At 36.4% G+C, this 13,470-nt stretch overlaps 1 long non-coding RNA gene across 3 annotated transcripts; it reads left to right on the top strand.

Annotated features, from left to right (window-relative positions):
• Positions 1-1,438: 1,438 nt before the first annotated feature.
• Positions 1,439-11,238, top strand: LOC111091757. 3 transcript variants are annotated; one of them, XR_005376055.1, is made up of 4 exons: positions 1,439-1,659; positions 2,579-2,705; positions 4,417-4,503; positions 11,116-11,238. It is a non-coding gene; the product is annotated as an uncharacterized LOC111091757 (long non-coding RNA). The 3 variants fall into 3 exon arrangements; XR_005376056.1 differs by lacking the exon at positions 11,116-11,238 and adding an exon at positions 8,702-8,809 and having other exon boundaries at positions 1,439-1,629; XR_005376054.1 differs by lacking the exon at positions 11,116-11,238 and adding an exon at positions 8,702-8,809.
• The last annotated feature ends 2,232 nt before the right edge of the window (positions 11,239-13,470 follow it).

Here is a 13,470-nt window from a genome sequence, read left to right as displayed (position 1 = left end):
TAGTTTTTATGTTTTTTTAATCTTCTGTTTGTAGGTCATCATCTAACCCTTTGAATTTTATGCATATCTTTACATATTATCTGGTGATGTCTACCTTAAAAATTAAGATATTTACCATTCAACAACTGTTCTCTTTCCTCTTCTTCACAGCTACATGTGGTATGTGCTGACTATAATCCCTGTTCCTATCTCCCCATATCTCATTAATTTTCTTCATGCCACCAGATAACTACAAGTCAGTCTAACAGGATCTGTCCAACGAAAACATTTTATTCTTTGCAATATTCAACATAGTATCCAATATTGTCAAGAACTCAGTTGAGTAAATATTTGCTAGTCTTCTTTATTTGTAAGGAAATCTTTAGTAAAATATCAACATATAAAGTGATATAAAGTGATGAGACCCCAAGAACAAAGATCACTCATTGAATGTTTTCAGTTATTTATATCTTTATACTCCAAAGCTTCAGAAAACAATAATTCTCAACTCTAAATGATAGTAAATGAATGTTCAAAGGAAGAAGCCTAGGTAGTGTTCACTGGGGAAACTATTCTAGAAAGGTTGTAACATGCATTTTCTATAAGGAGAATTGCTAATTTTTAGGGTCATGCTGTTGTGCCCAAGATTGTGAATCCGAAAAACCACCAAGGAGTCGACACTGATGCAAGTACACGAGGGTTTATTTATAAGCTCGGGCTTGGGTCCAAGTATACTCCACACAGCTGAGCAGGGGCTTGGACCCTGAAGTGGGTTACAGCTGGGTTTTTTATGGGCTGGTCTAGGGGGTTTTCAGAAGGCGTGGAGGAATTTTTTTTTTTTTTTTCCATTCCAATATGGGGGAAGGGGTGGGGGAGTTTCTTAAGATCTGATATGGGATTCTCTGCTGAGGGCAATTCTGAGCTCTGTGGTCTTTCTGATATGGGATTCCCTGCTGAGCACATTCTGCAGTTTTTCCTGTAAAGTTCAAATCTTATTCACAGGAGCCTAAGATGGCTGTACTTGTGCTAATGCTAAACTTGAGGTGGAATGGCCTTAATTTTTCTCAGCCTCCACAATGCTTCTGAGTAGGAGTTGCAACAAGAGAAATAACAGGCTAATTTCTTGACAATTAGAAGGAAAGGGCAGAGGGAAGTACAAAAGAGGTCCTGTATATGAGGGAGAGATAGAAGTAATAGAATTGAGAGATGAGGAAGAAGAGCAGGTGAGAAAGGGTGTGAAACCAGGAATCTGTTCGGTGGAGAAAGCCTCCCAGCGTCACATACCATCCTAATGCTGAAGTTAGAGGTTTTCTCCTGTGCTGTGCAAGTCAAAATCCAATTTAACTGGAACTTTAATCTTAGTACCCTCTTGGCTTTAACTCTAGTTTAAGGTTTCCCAGGGCCTTCCAAGCAGAACTCTGCATTCTGGAATACTATTGTGAAATCTACCTGGAATAGAACAACAAAGGGAATGGAAGGTCTGATGCATCCTACTACTCCCTTTCTGCCTCCACAGAATGACAGTCCGCATGAGGAGACTTTTGTGAGGATTCCCTGTGGCAGAAGGCAGTGAAGACACCCACTGTTCTAGAAAAATTACTCTCTACATACACAGGACAGAAAGCAAAACCAAACCTGAGAGCACTTGAAGTTAGTTTGGGGACATCCTTTCAGAAGGAAGTAGGCAGAAGTACCTAGACGTACATAATAACTCCCTTCTTCGTGAATGACTTTTAAAAAATTATTTCTCTATCTCTGCCACTTATTCCAATCTCCATCCTTGATTTGTATTAGCCAAAACTTTAAATGTTCAAATTTCTCAGTCTTAGTCCAAATTTAGTTGGTTTCTCATTAGTCACCAAACCCAGTGAATTCTATCTCAAAAATATTTCTTTGATACAAAACTTGCCTGGCTTCATGGCAGCATCTGGTCTAAGCCATGATGATGATTTCTTGTTTTGTCTCCTGCAATAGCTTTCTTGTTATGGATGTTCACTATTTTTTTTTTTTTTTTTTTTCCCAGATCGTTCTCCACAAAGCATCCAGATAGTCCTTTCAATATAAGTATTAGCTCTTATTTTCTTGCATAAAATATTTCAGTGGCCTTCTTTGCTTTTAGGTTAAATATTCTAAATTCTTACATAGCATATAAAATCATGCCTAAATGTCACGTCTAAGAACAACACCGTTTCCCTTACTCCTGTGCCCTGAACTGCAATCATAGTATTGGACTTTCTCATACATCCTAAGCTACTAAAGACCTCATTTCTTCACCTTTTTAATATCTTTTTAGATCTCTGCCAAGCAAGAAGTTTCCAGTTAGCCTTTAACAATCACTTCCTTCTTTTCATCTTGGATAATTTCTATAGGTCTTTTATAAATGATCTTAAATATATTTGTGGATGCTTTCCTCTGAACCCAAACTCAGACTATATTCCTCTGGTGTCTGTGTCTGTTAGTGTGTGTGCATGTGAGCGAGCATGCATGTCGGTATGTAGTCCTTGTATCCTAGTTTTTCATGATGCTTATCTACTGTAAGTACGTGTATAATTATTATTATGTCTATCTTACCCTACTTGGCCAAAACAATTTTGGAAAGGGAGTGGATCCATCTGAATTTGATTTTGTACTTTTGAGAGCACAAAGCAGCCTTCTTCTTGTCCGTTTTCTTCTCTCCATAACAGTATATTTTGGATCTAAAGATAGATTTTAAAACAAGAATTGAGGTAAGTCATGAATTGGGTTTGAGAATAAATATAATAAAAATATCAAAACAGTAACAACAGACTAGTGAGCCAAAAGATGAAAGGATATGAATAAAATAAAAGTACCAGCCTAGAATACAGTGCTCTGGAAAACTAATGTACCAAGAGTGCCAATTATCTTTTCAGAAAATAAAAATTTGAAAAAGAAAACCCATATGCATTAAAACTTCATTTTCATTTATTAATAAAATGTACTTTTTGAAATGTTGCCCACCATTCCACTTTTAAAACACAGAAGTGCTTGTTCATGGCCGCTTATAGTCGTTTCCACATGCATGTGGCTTTTTAAATAATTACAATCAAGGTAGAGATTTATTTTGTCTACTGACTTTTTCACTCAACTTACCATAAATATTTTCCTACAATATTTACAATAATCATTTTAGTAAGGGGCATACTATTCTACTGAATTAGTGTAGATTTATTAACTGTTCCTGATTTCTATGCTTATTTTTCTTTCAATTTTTTTTCTGTTAAAAATAAGTCTATAGTAATAGCTAGCTTAATGGGCATATATTTTTCAAAGCCTTTAATATTTCTTTAAGTTTATCTTCCAAGAGAGATATTAATCTGAAAGTATGAACATGGATCTAAATGTAAATTTCAAAATGCTTTACACAAATCTTTTAAAAACCATGGAAGAGAGACAGCACAAAAATATATCAAAGTTGATGAAACATATGTAAGGGGAGAAAATATGGATTAAAGTCAGAGTACCTGGCCTAAATACCTAGGCTCTGTAAATTAACTGTGTTCCTCCTTTATCTACCCTCTCCCTTCCCCCACCTCTCATTCTCGCTTTCTTGCTTTTGTTATCTGCTGTTATTGTTGACAGACCGCAAAAGCATCCTAGTCTATGTGAAATTAGCTTTCCAAAAGGCAAAATTGCTGTTTGAGAAGATAACATTCAAAATGATTCCTGTGAATCAGATAGTCTATTGTGAGACAGACTGAATTATGCATTGAGTTGCCACAGAATGAATATTACTATTTCAAGATTTTTTTTTTCTACCATATTTATAGGAGCCAATAAGTGGAAGGAATTTAAGGTTTCTTCTTTCTGACTGGTTTTACCCCTTCCTGTCAGCCTCCTTTCTTACCTCATTCTCTTTACCAGTTATCTTCCTAAAGATAGGTACTTAAAACACAAATAATAAATCTTAATTGTTTTGTTGATGTTTAATTGTAAAGAAGAGCTTCATCAGTATAGCAAACTCATTTTGCATTTCAGAGGAACACATTAACTTTCAGCAGAAAATCCCCAAGACTTTGTTTTGCTACTGCTTTAATTTTCTTTAAACCTAATTTTCTTTCTTTTTTTTTTCTTTCTGTTTGTTATGTAATGGAGCTTCTGAAAACACAGGCAATCTCTGCTCATTTTGCCTTGAGCTAGCATGGGGTTTGCTTTTTTTCTTCCTTTCTCAGGAAGTACGATTTCTGAGAAAAATTAATGGATACTTCAGAGCTATTTTACTCCAGCAAATGTAAAGAAAAAAGGAATACACGAAGAATAAAAAGCTTAGAAAATAATGGATGAATGGTTCTAATGTATATTGGAATACCCAGAGTAAAACAATACACAGTATAGATTTAAAAGGACCTACAGGCCCAACTTAAATATATTTTCTTTAAATAACATAATTCTCCAGAGTATGTCCCTATGTGTTTACAGAGACTCCAACTGCATTTCAACCGATCAATTCTAAACTCAAACTTTTGAGATTATGAGAATAAGTGGAAGGATAAGTCCAAGGATAAGGTAGTCTTTTTTTTTTTTTTTTTTAATCAGAATATTTGCTAAATAATAATGTGGACAGTTTGGGTATCTTATAGAAAAAAAATGGATAGATACCTCTGAATAGGCTTTGTATGTAGAATTTTCTACACAATATAAAGCATCATAAATGTTGATTGCAGGCTCAGCACAAAGTCGTAAAAACCTATAGACCTTTCTACCACGTTCATCTTTTCAACCTCCCTCCACTCTAACCCCATGCCCAGCCCCCTCCACTCTCCATAAAACTTCCCAGATTGATCCCTGCTTCTTTCTACATTTTGGTTCCCACCAGAGCATCTATTATGTGAAATGTAACTTTGTCCCTTTTTTTGGCCAGACTATGAACAGATAAACAGACTATTAGGAAATATATTTTAAGAGATTAATTGTAAAAAAAAAAAAAAAAAAAAATCCCTCATTTGCTTGTAGGGACTAGCAAAAACCAAAGTCCCCAAACTGAAAGGGCATGCTAGAGGAAGAGGAGGATGGAACTCTCAGGCATAGGTTAAACCTGCTGTCTTCAGTGGAATTTCTCTGCAAGAAAAACTCAGTTCTACTCTTAAGGTCTTTCAACAGACTGAATGAGGCTCACCCAGATTAATTAGGATAATCTCACTTACTTAAAGTCAACTGACTGTGGAATTTAATTATACCTACAAAATGCCATCACCACAACACCTAGATTAATGTTTGAATGAGTAACTTAAGCCAATAATGTAGCAAGTTAAAAAATAAAATGGACAGCCACAGTCTGTGTCTTGTAAAATTGGCACACATACACATCTTAAACTAAATCTAATTCTCAAATAAAGAGAATAACAAGTCATGCTTCCATAGTACATGACAGAGCTGTCTTGCATAAATCTTTTTTTTTTTAAGATTTTATTTATTTATTCATGAGATATACAGAGAGAGAGGCAAAGACACATACAGAGGGAGAAGCAGGCTCCATGCAAGGAGCCCAACGTGGGTCTCGATCCTGGGTCTCCAGGATCAGGCCCTGGGCCAAAGGCGGCACTAAACCGCTGAGCCACCTGGGCTGCCCTGTCTTGCATAAATCTGAAAACAGGCTATCCTCTCCCTAGAAGAGAAGGAAAAGTCTTGAGGTAATGCTCATATTTCTCTTTGATATGTGTTAAAATATTGTTATATAAAATTAACTGTTATAAATACCTCTTACATTAGATGACAAGGGAATAAGAGAAGAAACCTATCTAGTATGTGTATATACATATATATAAATGTATATATAAACACATTAGTAGGAAAGTATACATAACTATTACAATCCTCATTTCTGCAACGGATCACATAGTTGTACCAGGAATTTATAACTACTTTCTTCTCTACCGATTCCAATTTCATTCTTCAAGGGTCTGGGCCATTAGCAGTCCTGTCCAAATTGTATTTTTACACTGACTTCAGTCATAGGCCATGATAGCACTAGGGGAATGTTCTGTATTTCAGATATACTCTTCCTCACTTCTATTGTGTAGTAACAACTCAATTCCCCCTTGATAATCTGGATCAGTCAGCCCAGGCAATAGTATCACAGCTCTCATTATTGCTTACTAGTTCAGAGGCATGCAGAGCCCAACGTGGCCAGGAGGCAGTCTCAGCTTCCACTTCAGTAGTGGTACTGTAGCATCTCCTTGTGGACCCATTCTTTCCTTTGGAACTAAGGACTCCAGACCAACAAAATCTAAGGTCATGGGGACAGGACATCAAATGTTTGTTAGTGTAATGGGACCACTCCCATTTCCATTCTTTGATTCCTGGATCAACAAATGCTAGCTCTGAAAGAAACTGCACCGTACAACAAGGCTAGAGCACATGCTAGGCTAGAGCACATGCAACACCCTGGAAGACCTTGCATAGGTCCCATAAGGTATTGCCATCTGTCTGGTACCATTACAGAGTCTTTAGAAGGATATTTTACTATTCATTTCTGGATGATGCAAACACAGTAAGACCAGGGATTTTCATGAGCATGGGCCCATCACCACACTTTATTTGCTATTCAGTGAATTCCTTGAATAGAAACAATGCTATGTGGAATACAATGAAGTTTGATCAGGCATTATATAAGTCCTGGGTAATAGTGTTGGCAGAAGTATTTAGTGCAGTAAAGGCAAATCCATATCTAGAGTAACCATCTATTCCAGTTGAAGAAAAGTACTGCTATTTCTATGACAGAAACTGCCCAATGTAATCAGTCTACCTCACCAGCTAGCTGGCTGATCAGCTTGGGGATCCAGTTTTATTCTCAGCTTCTGGCACAACCAGTAGCTATAGGAAGACCAGGCTTGATGGGTATAAAAGTCTGTATTGCTAAAACTATGTAAAATATCCATCCCTACCACCATAGGCAATCTGCTCATGAGCCCAGTGGGTAATGACAGATGGCTAGGGGAAGAGGTTGACTTATATTCAAAGAAATGGGTACTCTTACCCACTTAATTTTAAAAATCTGAGGTCACCATTTCATGAGCACTCATATGGGATGAAAGCATCTTCATATTGTTCTCTCATTCATAATGAAGTATGCACATGCTTCTTCCCCAAATCTTGTGACTAGTTTTCCCAGTCATGTCCTTCTAAATCCTGACCATCTGGCCAAAGCACTAACCACAGCTAAAGAGTGGCTATAGACTCATGTCTATGGTCATTGGATTTACTGGATTATATGTTACATATGTTAGAAGCAGTTTGAAAAAAAAAAAAAAAAAAAAAAAAAAAGAAGCAGTTTGCATGAAGGTCCAGACCTTTTGCAGAGCCTTCCCTTATTCTGGGCCTCACTCAAAATGAACAGTTTTGGTCACTTAGTAAATGGTTTGAAGTAGCATAAACAAATTAAGAATGCTTCCATTTTCCATGGAGGCCCATTAGGTTTTACACTTCTTTTGTTGTAGGAAAGGCCAGATGCAGCTACTTATTCATCTTGGGAAGGATATTTTAATACTCTTAATATGCCCCATACCAATGGACCTCTAGAAATATAATCAAGATGACAGGATCCTGAATTATTTGTTGGATTTCTCAGTGTCTGACACACACTCTACTTGATATATTATTTAATATTAATATTGATATTTATATATTAAAATATTAAGAATAGTCTGCTTGCCAGGTCCAATCAGCAGAATATCAATAGAATGGACCAGAGTAATATCTTGTGGAAGGGAAAGGCAATCAAAATAACCCACGAGTTAAATTATGATTCAGGGATGGAGAGTTGATATCTGTCCTACCTGTGAAGTAGGACAGTGAAGCTAATAGTTTGCTTACCTTGCTACCTGAAAGAAGTACTTTTGGCAGTATAGCTATACCCTAGTTTTAGGGGATATCCTGATTTGCTTAAGCAATAAAATGTTCCACATGTGAAACAGCAGTTGCAACTGGAGTCTACCACCTGGTTAAGCTTATGAAAACCTACAGTCATTCTCCAAGATCTGTTTTCTGAACTGGTCAAATAAATAAGTTGAATGGCGGATGGTAGGAATTACCGCATCACATCCTTCAACTTCTTGATGAGGGCAATCCCTGCAATCCCCAGGAATGAAGCATTGCTTTAGCTTTACTACCCCCCTTAGGTAAATGCAGCTCTAATAGCTTCCATTTGGTCTTTTCCACCATAATAATTATCACTTTATAGTCTGAGGAACCAAGATGGAAGTTCTGCCAGTTGCTGAGTGTGTCTATTGCAAGAATATATTATGGAACTGAGGAAATAACCACAGTGCATGTTTAGTAAACAACCAGACTGACTATGATGAGATGGATCTGAGCTAAATTCCACTGATCACCTGATCTCTATAAGCCCTCATTCTGAATGGTGGACATGGTGATATTGTGTCCCCAGCAATTAATTTCAGTTCAAAGAAGTGTCTATCAATCCCCAAAAGTATTATTTCCTTTTCTCCAAAGCCGTCATTCTGGCAAGTGGCTGTAAGTCCTTTGAGAGAAAAATTAACAGTACGCACCTTTGGAAGTATTATAGGGTCCTTTCTTAGGTAGAGTTCTACATCTGTAAACTGGCTCAAGTCTGAGAGTTGACTAATGGGCCATGATTCAGTGTTTTACTGATTCAAGATGGACTTTTGTGCACCTGACCTACAACTCTTCTGCTTATACAGCTCAATTCAGAATTTAGCTTCCTTTCCTTCTATTTCTCTTTAAGGTCACCATATTCAACTCACCACGGATGTACTTCTCTAGGAGTTAGATATTCTCACTGCTTCAACTCTACTTCTATCAAGTTAAAATATCCACCTTATCTTTGATGGTAAAATATCACTATCAGGCTTGTGCAATTCTGAGATTACATTATCCCCGATGCTTTTAGGGAACCCAGTTAGATGGGAACAGTTCACTATAATTTAGGATTTACAGACAAAAAACAACCACAGGGCTTTTCAGGGATTTTGAGACCCTATTCACAAATCATTTTCTCTGTTTTAGTGACAGGTGTGTCCTCTGGACCATCCAGGACAGATTAAGCAGTTCTTACTGATAAATTCACTCTAACATGCCTCTCTCCCTAAGCCTTTGGATATCTTCCTCTGAAATATGACAAAGCAGTTCTGGCATAGATTACATTAATATTTCAGCTCTAGAACTAGCAAACTGTTGAACCATCTCTAATTCCTCAAGCTAAAGCACTAAATCCAGAATCTCTGCTTAGTGAGTCCATATCTAAAGATCCAACTGGATCCAACTTTGTGTTCCTTCTGCTATGATCTCCATCCCTAGAATCCATTTCCATACATATTTTCCAGATTTCTCTCTGTATAAATTGGAAGAAGTATACCATTTTTCTATCGTATAATACAGAGCTTCATGGATTACAGCTTGTACCTCATCTTTGGGGTCTGCTGGAAATAGAGCTTGGTTCTAGGTCTAGCAGCAAATAGAGGTCATGGGTGTGGGTCTTGAGGAGATCATCAGCAGCTTGTGAACCTCAGGCCCACCCAATTTATCTAGGATAATATCCCTTACTTAAAGTCAACCAATAGCAAACTTTAATCACACCTACAAAGTATAGCAACACCTAAATTAGTGTTTGATTGAATAACTGGGAATTAAAATCTAGCCAAATTAACACAGTCTCCTTCCTCTCCATGTATTCCCTGAAGGCAGTCTCCTCACTCAGTTCTTTTTGGAAGTGTAACCATGGGACAGCTTGTCTTTTCTTTCTTTAAAGAGAGGGGGGGAGAGAGAGAGAGAGAGAGAGAAGGAGTGGGGGAGGGGCAGAAGGAAAAGGAAGAGAATCTTAAGCAGGCTCCACACCCAGTGCCTGAGCCCAAATGAATATAGGGCTCGATCTTACAACCCTAAGATTGTGACCTGACCTGAAATCAAGAGTCAGATGCTGAATCACCTAAGCCACCCAGGTACCCCAACACTATTTCTTTTCAATTGCTGCAGATACAAGATACAAAGTTTGAGTGCTGAAAATTTACGCTGTTTTGGGAAGAGCAAAGCATAAAATGACAAAATGCAGTACGAAGAATATATATATATATGCAAAAAGAGGTATAGATGAATGGATCAGAAAGTGCTGACTGCTGGAGTAGTTTCTAGTTGTTCCTAAGATCCCAGCATACTTCTATCCTTGGATTGATAAGCCCTAGTATCCCTGCAATACATTCCTCCTTTGAGCTTATTTTAATTGGATTTCTGTTGCTTGAAATAAAAAAAAAATATTCTATGAAGTTTTCGAACAAACTATTTGAGAGGAGAAAAAAAGCACTATTGAAAAATGGAACATAGTGAATAAAAAGCAAAGCAAGACATTTTGACAAAAAAATAATAAGGGAATGCAATAGGATTCAAAGCCCAGACTGTCAAGTTAGAGAAAACTGTTTCAAACCATGCCAGCAGTGTGACTTTCCATTCATTAATTAAAAAAAAAAATAAAAATAAAAAATAAATAAAGTATCTCCCATGCATCAGACATCATCCTTGCCATGGAGTATATTAGGAATACATAATCCTTATGTGGAATTTAAAGAGTAATGAATATTCCATATTTACTGTCCCCGGGATCCTGTATGCAGACTGAGGTTTGATGTTAAATGCTTAACCAAAATCAGAGGTAGAAAGTATTTATGCCATCTTCACAGACATGGTAAGGACACAAAATATTACATGTAAACATTTTAACATGTCACTGGTCATAAAAGTTAGTACTTAACAAACAAATAGACTTTGTTAGTTAACAAACAAATAGACTCATTTTTAACATTATTTTAGTTGATGTTTTCTCTAACATCATTTTCAGCTTAGGCCATCATAACTCTAGATTAAAGATAGAATTATGTCAGGGGTTAGCAGCCACCAACACTATTTTCATTCTTTCTTCTTCCTAATGAAACACTCCTATTTTCATTTAAGGTAGCAATATGACTATTAGAAAATAATAGTTTTAAAGATTTTCTTGCAGGTTGGTAGGACCACATATTTAATTCTGACCACTGAGATAGATGTAAAAGCATTGAATAGTTTAAGAAGTCCTTCAATCAAATGTAGAACAGGCATTCTATAATGGGTCTTTTCTTCTGTTTTCCTCCCCTTTCTCAAAACTATTTTGAGATGGAGCTGCAGCAGCCATTTTGTAAACTTGCAGGAAATAACTCACTAAGGATGACAGAGCAGAAAGAAGAAGCCTTGGTCTTAGTTGACTGCACAGAGCTACTAAACTAATGGTCAACCGCTTACCTCTGGGGTTCTTTTATGTGAAGAATAAATTGTATTGTGTTTCATCTTTGTAGTGTGGCTCTACTATAGCAGTAAAACATAATTTGTAACTGACACAGTGTTTTTTAGGAAGTACCAAATTAAGATCAATGTCAATAGACAAAGATTTCAAAACTCAAAGGAATAAGGACAAAATTCAGTTTTGAACAGCTATCAGTATATGCCTTCTCTTCTAAAAGCTTTTCTCTCAGTAAGCCTAGGTCCAGCTTGAAAAAGAATTTGCATTAAAGAAGGGTACATGCACTAAGATAATATCATATATATTTTTAGGAACAAATATAAAGTACTTGCTAAAAAACTGTTAGAAACCAAGAAGACTAAAGAACATATGTCAATCAGAGATAAGGAATGACTTGCATCTAAAGGTTAAAATATTTAAACCCTAAGAACTGGAGATACCCTGCCGGCACTGGTATGTTTCCTTGGCATTTATATTGTCATTTAAAATGTTCACAGCATGCAATATATTGGGTTTATTCTTCTTGCTTTATGGGAGATGGAAGAGAGTGAAAGGAGTAGAGAGAGAGAGAGAGAGAGAGAAAGAGGTAACAGGGAACTCACACTTTCTGATGGCATACAGAGTCTTGGGAAACAGGTATACAAATAAATTTATATATAATTATGTATAATTAAAAAAAAGATTTATTTGAGAAAGAGAGAGAGAGAAAGAAAGTGGTCGGGAGGAACAGAGGGAAAAGGAGAGAGAATCTCTAGCAGATTCCTCACTGAACACAGAGCCTGATAGAGGGCTCAATCCCAGGACCCTGAGATCATGACCTGAACTGAAACCAAGAGACAGACATTTAAATGACCGCACCACCAGGTATCCCTATATATAATTAAAAAAAAATATGTCAACATATATGTACATATACTATGATGTAATGATAGAGACAGAAACAGCTTCACATTAAGCAGATATTGCACATGAAGAGCTATTTTCCAACACTGAAATGTGAGAATTTGCCCAATACTCCATTTTCTGCTGCTTCACTCCTTCCTCTTTCCCTTCCTTCCATGACCCTTTCCCACATACACACATATCAGACAGTTCAACTTGAAATTTGAAAATTCCCTAGTTTCCTGGCAGTCAACTTCAAGTTGAAATCTTAAAAAATGATGAATTCATACAATTATATCAGCTAAAGTAACTTATACAGGACAATTTCAAACCTCAGATAAACTATATCTGATTAAAAAAAAAAATCTAAATTAGAGGTGCCTGGCTGGCTCAATCAGAAGGGCATGCAACTTTTGATCTCAGGGTTGGGAGTTCGAGCCCCATGTTGGGGCTTAAAATACTTCAATAAAAATTTTTAAAAATCAAAGTTAAAGAATGAAAGCCTCAATATATATGTGAAAGGACAATATCACAATACCCAAAACTTAACTGGAATTTTAAAGCTATAATTACCTTTTTATATTGTCTTCACTTTATCATATTAGATTCACTTTGGCACTGCTGGTGTGCCTCTTGAATGGGATTGCTCAATATTTTTCTATGTTGCCTCATCAGCCCACTCCTTCAGGAGCTTTTCTCCCAGGACCCAATAGTGAGAGCTCTTTCCTTTTTCTAAGGGTGAATTGCAGGGCCTAACACTACTAATGCCTTGGAGACCATTATTATCTCGTGGTTAATAAGGCATGTTGAATTCTCTGAGTTCATATCTCAGTCTTGAAATCTTAGTCACATTATATAAATTAAAATTCAGTTTCCCTTTTTTTTTGGAAAGTGGAGATAACAACATACCATCATTTATAGGTCTTTAACCAGGATTAACAAAGAAAATATATGAGTGATGCACAGCACAGTGCCTGGCACAGAGCAGACATCCAGTAAATACCAATTCTTATTTCAGTCATGTTAATCGTAGTCACATAAATCTCTTAAAACAAATTATATTGCAAACTTTCTTGGAGACAGGACACTTGTCTTATCTCAATATACATCACCGTTAAAACTTAGCATATTGCCTTACATATAGGGAACATTCAGTATGTAATTGCAGAATGATACATCAGCTTAATTCAAATATTTATTGAACATCTACAGCGAATCATTGTTCTGAGAACAGAAAATATGGTGGCATATAAAAGAGTAAAGAATTCCTTTAGGTTAAGTAAAAAAAAAAAAAAAAAAAAAAAGAAAGAAAAGAAATTAAAACCAGAAATTCCTTATCTTTGGATTCA

The sequence above is a fragment of the Canis lupus genome, chromosome 22, assembly GCF_011100685.1.
Source record: "Canis lupus familiaris isolate Mischka breed German Shepherd chromosome 22, alternate assembly UU_Cfam_GSD_1.0, whole genome shotgun sequence".
Taxonomy (NCBI): Eukaryota; Metazoa; Chordata; class Mammalia; order Carnivora; family Canidae; genus Canis; species Canis lupus.
This window is presented reverse-complemented; position numbering and strand designations above follow the sequence as displayed.